This window comes from Microtus oregoni, unplaced genomic scaffold (genome assembly GCF_018167655.1).
Source record: "Microtus oregoni isolate MIOR12 unplaced genomic scaffold, Mior012 000052F_003, whole genome shotgun sequence".
NCBI lineage: Eukaryota > Metazoa > Chordata > Mammalia > Rodentia > Cricetidae > Microtus > Microtus oregoni.
In genome coordinates this window covers 421,764-429,419 of record NW_024543815.1, presented here as the reverse complement: position 1 = coordinate 429,419, position 7,656 = coordinate 421,764, and positions in this window count along the sequence as shown.

The following is a 7,656-nucleotide window of genomic DNA, read 5'->3' as shown; positions in this document are numbered from 1 at the left end:
GGGGAGGAGGGAAATAGATGGAGGCAGCCATCAAACCGCACACTCAAGGCAGCCATCAAACCGCACACACTAATAGTAGGAGACTTCAACACTCCTCTCTCACCAATGGACAGGTCAATCAGACAGAAACCTAACAGAGAAATTAGAGAATTAATGGAGGTGATGAAGCAAATGGACTTAACAGACATCTATGGAGTATTCCACCCAAATAGGAAAGAATATACCTTCTTCTCTGCAGCTCATGGAACCTTCTCGAAAATTGATCACATACTCGGTAACAAAGCTAACTTACACAGTTACAAAAAAATATTAGTAACCACCTGTGTCTTATCAGATCACCATGGATTAAAGTTAGAATTCAACAACAATGCTACCCCCAGAAAAACTAAAAAACTCATGGAAACTGAACAGTCAACTACTGAACCATACCTGGATTAAGGAAGAAATAAAGAAAGAAATTAAAGTCTTCCTTGAATTCAATGAAAATAAAGAAACAACATACTCGAACTTATGGGACACTATGAAAGCAGTCCTGAGAGGAAAGTTCATAGCACTAAGTGCCCACCTAAAGAAAACAGAGAAAGCACATATTGGAGACTTAACAGCCCACCTGAAAGCTCTAGAAAAAAAGAAGCAGACTCACCTAGGAGGAGTAGAAGACTGGAAATAATCAAACTGAGGGCTGAAATCAACAAAATAGAAACACAGAAAACAATCCAAAGAATCAATGAAACAAAAAGCTGGTTCCTGGAGAAAATCAACAAGATTGATAAACCCCTATCCAAACTAATCAAACAACAGAGAGAGAACACGCAAATTAATAAGATCAGAACTGAAAAGGGGGACATAACCACAGACACAGAGGAAATTCAGAGAGTCATTAGATCTTACTACAAAAGCCTGTATGCCACAAAACTGGAAAATGTAAAAGAAATGGACACTTTTTTAGATAAATACCATTTACCAAAATTAAACCAGGACCAGGTGAACAATCTAAACAGACCTGTCAGTCGCGAAGAATTAGAAGCTGTTATCAAAAACCTCCCTACCAAAAAAAGCCCAGGACCAGATGGTTTCAATGCAGAATTCTACCAGAACTTCCAAGAAGACCTAATACCTATACTCCTTAATGTATTCCACAATATAGAAACAGAAGGGTCATTACCAAATTCCTTTTATGAAGCCACAATTACTCTGATACCAAAACCACTCAAAGACTCAACCAGGAAAGAGAACTACAGGCCAATCTCACTCATGAATATCGACGCAAAAATCCTCAACAAAATACTGGCAAATCGAATCCAAGAACACATCCGAAAAATTATCCATTATGATCAAGTAGGCTTCATTCCTCAGATGCAGGGCTGGTTCAACGTACGAAAATCTATCAATGTAATCCAGCATATAAATAAACTGAAAGAAAAAAACCATATGATCATTTCATTAGATGCTGAAAAAGCATTTGACAAAATTCAACATCCATTTATGTTAAAAGTCTTGGAGAGATTAGGGATGCAAGGGTCATACCTAAATATAATAAAAGCTATATACAGCAAGCCGACAGCTAACATCAAATTAAACGGAGAGAAACTCAAAGCCATCCCACTTAACTCAGGAACACGGCAAGGCTGTCCACTCTCGCCATACCTCTTCAATATAGTGCTTGAAGTTCTAGCAATAGCAATAAGACAACATAATGGGATCAAGGGGATTCGAATTGGAAAGGAAGAAGTTAAACTTTCGTTATTTGCAGATGATATGATAGTGTACATAAGCGACCCCCAAAACTCCACCAAAGAACTTATACAGCTGATAAACAGCTTTAGTAATGTGGCAGGATACAAGATCAACTCCAAAAAATCAGTCGCCCTCTTATACACAAAGGATATGGAAGCAGAGAGGGAAATCAGAGAAGCTTCACCATTCACGATAGCCACAAACAGCATAATATATCTTGGGGTAAATCTAACCAAGGAAGTGAAAGATTTATTTGACAAGAACTTTAAGGCATTGAAGAAAGAAATTGAAGAGGATACCAAAAAATGGATGGGCCTCCCTTGCTCTTGGATTGGGAGGATCAACATAGTAAAAATGGCAATTCTACCTAAGGCAATTTATAGATTCAATGCAATCCCCATCAAGATCCCATCAAAATTCTTCACAGATCTGGAGAAGACAATAATCAACTTTATATGGAAAAACAAAAAACCCAGGATAGCCAAAACAATCCTATACAATAAAGGATCTTCTGGAGGCATTACCATCCCTGACTTCAAACTCTATTACAGAGCTACAGTAATGAAAACAGTGTGGTACTGGCATAAAAACAGAGAAGTCGACCAATGGAATCGTATAGAAGACCCGGATTTTATCCCACAAACCTATGAACACCTCATTTTCGATAAAGGAGCTAAAAGTATACAATAGAAGAAAGAAAGCATCTTCAACAAATGGTGCTGGCACAACTGGATGTCAACCTGTAGAAGAATGAAAATAGACCCATATCTCTCACCATGCACAAAACTCAAGTCCAAATGGATTAAAGACCTCAATATCAGCCCGAACACACTGAACCTGATAGAAGAGAAAGTGGGAAATACCCTACAACAGATGGGCACAGGAGATTGCTTCCTATGTATAACCCCAGAAGCACAGACATTAAGGGCAACATTGAATAAATGGGACCTACTTAAACTGAGAAGCTTCTGTAAAGCAAAGGACATGGTCACTAAGACACAAAGGCAACCTACTGACTGGGAGAAGATTTTCACCACCCCCACAACAGACAAAGGTCTGATCTCCAAAATATATAGAGAACTCAAGAAACTAGACTTTAAAATGCTAATTAACCCAATTAAAAAATGGGGCACTGAACTGAACAGAGAATTCTCAACAGAAGAAGTTCAAATGGCCAAAAGACACTTAAGGTCGTGTTCAACTTCCTTAGCAATCAGGGAAATGCAAATCAAAACAACTTTGAGATATCATCTTACACCTGTCAGAATGGCTAAAGTCAAAAACACCAAGGATAACCTTTGCTGGAGAGGCTGTGGAGGAACAGGTACCCTCATCCATTGCTGGTGGGAATGCAATCTTGTGCAACCACTGTGGAAGTCAGTGTTTCGGTTTCTCAGGAAATTCGGGATCAACTTACCCCTGGACCCAGCAATACCACTCCTGGGAATATACCCAAGAGATGCCCTATCATATGACAAAAGCATTTGTTCAACTATGTTCATAGCAGTATTATTTGTAATAGCCAGAACCTGGAAACAACCTAGATGCCCTTCAATGGAAGAATGGATGAAGAAAGTATGGAATATATACATGCTAGAGTACTACGCTGCGGTAAAAAACAATGACTTCTCGAATTTTGCATGCAAATGGATGGAAATAGAAAACACTATCCTGAGTGAGGTGTCCCAGACCCAAAAAGATGAATATGGGATGTACTCACTCATAATTGGTTTCTAGCCATAAATAAGGACCACAGAGTCTACAATAGGTGAACCTAAAGAAGCTAAGTAAGAAGGTGAACCCAAGGAAAAACATATAGTTGTCCTCTTGGCTAAGGGAAGTAGACCAAATTTCCGGGGAGAAAATGGGATCTTGGGGATGGGGTGGGATGGGGGTAAAGGGAGATGGGGAGAGAAAAGGTAGAAGGGAAGGAGGGGGGACTTGGGAAACAGGAGAATTGGGATAAAGGAAAGGTGGATAGAGGAGCACGGAACCACAATTCTTAGTTAAGGGAGCCACTTTAGGGTGGGCAAGAGACTTGACCCTAGAGGGGCTCCCTAGTGCCCAAGATGAGGTTCCCAGTTAGTTCCTTGGGCAGCTGAGGATTGGGAACCTGAAATGACCCTATCCTAGAGCAATACTGACGAATATCTTGCATATCATCATAGAATCTTCATCTGGTGATGGATAGAGATAGAGACAGAGACCCACACAGGAGCACTGGACTGAGCTCCCAAGGTCCCAAGGAGGAGCAGAAGGAGGGAGAACATGAGCAAAGAATTCGGGACCACGAGGCGTGCATCCACCCACTGAGACAGTGGAGCTGATCTACGGGGAGCTCACCAAGGCCAGCTGGACTGTGACCGAAAAAGCATGGGATAAAACCGGACTCTCTGAACATGGCGAACAATGAGGGCTGATGAGACACCAAGGACAATGCAGGGGGTTTTGATCCTACTTAATGTGCTGGCTTTGTGGGAGCCTAGCCAGTTTGGATGTTCACCTTCCTAGATATGGACGGAGGGGGGAGGACCTAAGACTTACCACAGGGCAGGGAACCCGGACTGTTCTGTGGACTGGAGAGGGAGGGGGGGGAGAGGAGTGGGGGGAGGGGGAGAAGGGTGGGAGGAGGGGGAGAAGGGTGGGAGGAGGGGAAGGGAAATGGGAGGCTGGGAGGAGGTGGAAACTTGTTTTTTTGTTTATGTTTTTTTTTCTTCTTTTCGCAATAAAAAAAATTTAAAAAAAAAGAATAATTATGCATTAAATTACAAAAGAAGTTGGAGAAGACACAAGATGATTGAAAAGTCTCCCATGATCCTTGATCGACTGAATTAATATTGCAAATAATATAACAATATTATTTATATTACCAAAATCAATCTATAAATTCAGTACAATCTTCATCACAATTCCAATGACATTCTTCACAGAACTGTTAAAAATATCCTAAAATTTACATGGAATCACCAAATGCTCTGAGTAGCTAAGGCAACCCTAAGTAGAAAACCACTACTTAAGATGATCTGACCTAAAATTGTACATTAGAGTCATAGAGAAAATGACAGCATAGCAGTGTTGTCAGAAACAAAGACAGACAGTGATAGCATAGTGGTGTTTTAGAGACAGACAAGAAGGACAGACATACAGAGCATAGTTGTTGTACAAACAAACATGAATGTTGGGGAATATTATTTTCAGGTGTGTTACTTTTGTTTATATAGAAGAAAAAAGTCATATAAAGATGGGAAATACACAGGACGTCTGGATCCTGTATGCTATTGTATTGATTTTGAATTTTTTTGACTGCTGAAAAGAAAGGACAGGTGCTAAGAGACCTGAATTGAAAGAGGGACTGTTGAAAGAAACAAGCTTAGATATTTTAAGAATCCCTTAACTTTAAAAAGTGGAAAAAGTTATCTGTCAAATAGAAATAAAAATTATTTGGAGAAGAGGCTTTGGTTTTGTTTCCACAGCAAAGAGGCTGTGGATTTGTTCCAGTTGATTTGGATTTGGTTTGATCAGGGGATATCTGAAACTTGACAGGTAATATCTATCAACAAAGGTTATAATTGGTCTTCCCAGGACTTGGCCATTATCTCAAATTTTCTCTCTGGGACCCTAAAAATACTTCACCTACATTCAGCAGGAAGCAGTCTAGAGCACACAATGTCCACATTCCCAAGAGAAAAGGGGGTGTGGTGGTCTTTGATTATTTTGTGGGTCATGGATGTTTGTTATATTTAGAGGAACATAGAAATATATGATAAAAAGACAACTATTAATCTCAGATATTTTATGTTGGCAGGGATTTTGGTATATGGGTACAAATTCAATGTCAATTTTGTTACACTCTGTATATGTATTTCCTCTTTTTTAAAGTACTTTTGTATATTGATAAAAAAGGCAATTTTTGTTGCAAAATATTGTATTTATATTTCTACTCTTGTTTAAGTATTGTACCTATGCAGTTAATTAAAAAGTATAAGTTAAAATTCCAAAAAAAAAAGAAATAGGAAGAAGTACAGGATAGGTTTAAGAGAAGTTCAGGGTGGAAGAGTGTTTTAAAAGAAAGGAGAAAGGATGGGAAATAGAGAGGAGAGAAGTCGAGTAATGAAGAAAGTTAAAGAGAAAGAAAAAAGGAGGAGGGAAGAGAGAAGATGGAAATGGAAGCAGGAGGAAAGATAAAAGAGGAAGGCAAAGGAAGAAGAGGTGGGGAGGAGGGAGAAAAGAGGGGAAAGAGGAGGGAGGAGGGAAAAGGACAGTCAAGCGAAGAAAATTTAGAAAGGAAGGAAATGAAGAAGGGAACAGCAAGAAGGATGGAAGATTAAGTAACATTAAATGAAAACAGAATGAAAGACAATATAAAGGGGGGAATAATGTAGTAGGGATGAAAAGGGAAAGGGGAAGACAAGCAAAGAGGAGGGATGATGGAAGAGCACAGAAGAGGGCAGAGGAGGGAAGACAGATGAGAGAGGAAGAGAAAGGAAAGAGGAGGGAGGAAAATGAGGAATGCAGAGAAGAGGATGAAAGAAAGAAGTAGGAGGAAGAGGGAGGATGGTAGAAGAACTAAGAGGGAATAAGACAAGAGAGAAGTAGGCAAGACAAAGTAAGAGAAGGAAAGAGATGGTAATAGAGAAAACAGGGGAAACAGATGAGAGAAGAGGAAGGAAGAGAGGAGAGTAAGGGAGTGAAAAAATGAGGGAGGAAAGAAGAGGAAAGGTAATAAAAAAGAGAGGAAAGAGGGAGGAAGAGTATGGATGATTTAAGTAGATGGAAGACAAACAAAAAGGTAAGAAGGAAGATGAGGAAGCATGAAAGAAAAGGGAAGAAGAGTAATGAGAAAGGGGGAGAGAAGAGGAAAAGCGAGGGAGAAAAAAGAGGAAAGAAGAGGAAAAGTTGATGAGGGTGGGAGAAGGACAATGAGGAAGAAGAAGTGGAACAGGGTGGAGGAGGAGAAGTAAATAAGAGGGAAGGAAAAGGAGGAAGGAAGAAGGGAGGCTGTGTATTAGGAAAGATGAGAGAGGATGGAAGTGGGAAAAGATGAGGTAGCATATAAGAAAGAAAGAATGGACAAGAGGAGGGAAAAATAAAGAGAAGATAAGAGAAAATATAAAGGAAAGGGAAGTTAAGTGGACAAGTGGGTGAAGGGAGAAGAGGAAGTCTAAGGAAGTGGATATGTATGGGAAGGGGAAAGAGGAGAATATAGAAAAGGAAGGGGGAAGGGGAGAAGAGGGAAGAAGAGTTAAGAGGGATGACGAGTGAAGAGGCGGCAGTAGGGGAAAGAAAATAAGGAACAGGAGGAACAGGGGGAAGCAGAGAAGAGAGAAGACAAGGAGAAGGGGGCAAAGTTATGAGAAGGAAAGAGGGCAGAGGAGGAAGGGGAAGAGAAAAGGGTATGGAGGAGAGAAGAGGAAGAGGAGGTAATTGAGAAGAAGAGTCAAGAGGTAAGGATAGGGAGGTTTGATTCAGACAGAAGAAGCAAAAGGAGAGCAGAGGGAAGAGAAGGAAGAAATAAAGAAGAGGTAAAAGGGAAGAGGGAGGAAGAAATAGAAAGAAATTGTAAAAAGAAGGGTGGGTAAAAGAGGAGAGAGATGAAAAAAGAGGGAAGAAGAGGGGGAAGGGAAGAGGGGGAAGAGGAAAGTGTGGTAAAGGAAAAGGATGAAAGAGGAGGCAAGAAGCAAAAGGAAAGAGGGGGATGGGCAGGGATCAGGGATGAGGAATGAAGAGGGAAAAAAAGTAGAAGAGAAAATGAAAGAGGAGAAAATAGGAAAAAGTAGGGAAAATGGATGAGAAGAGAGGAGGGAAGAGGAGAGAAGATGAAAGAGGAGAGAAAAAAGAAGGGAAGAAAGGGATTGTGGGAAGGAAGAAGAGAAGAGAAGAAACAACGAAATAAAGAAAGGAGTCTTCCTGCAGGGGCTC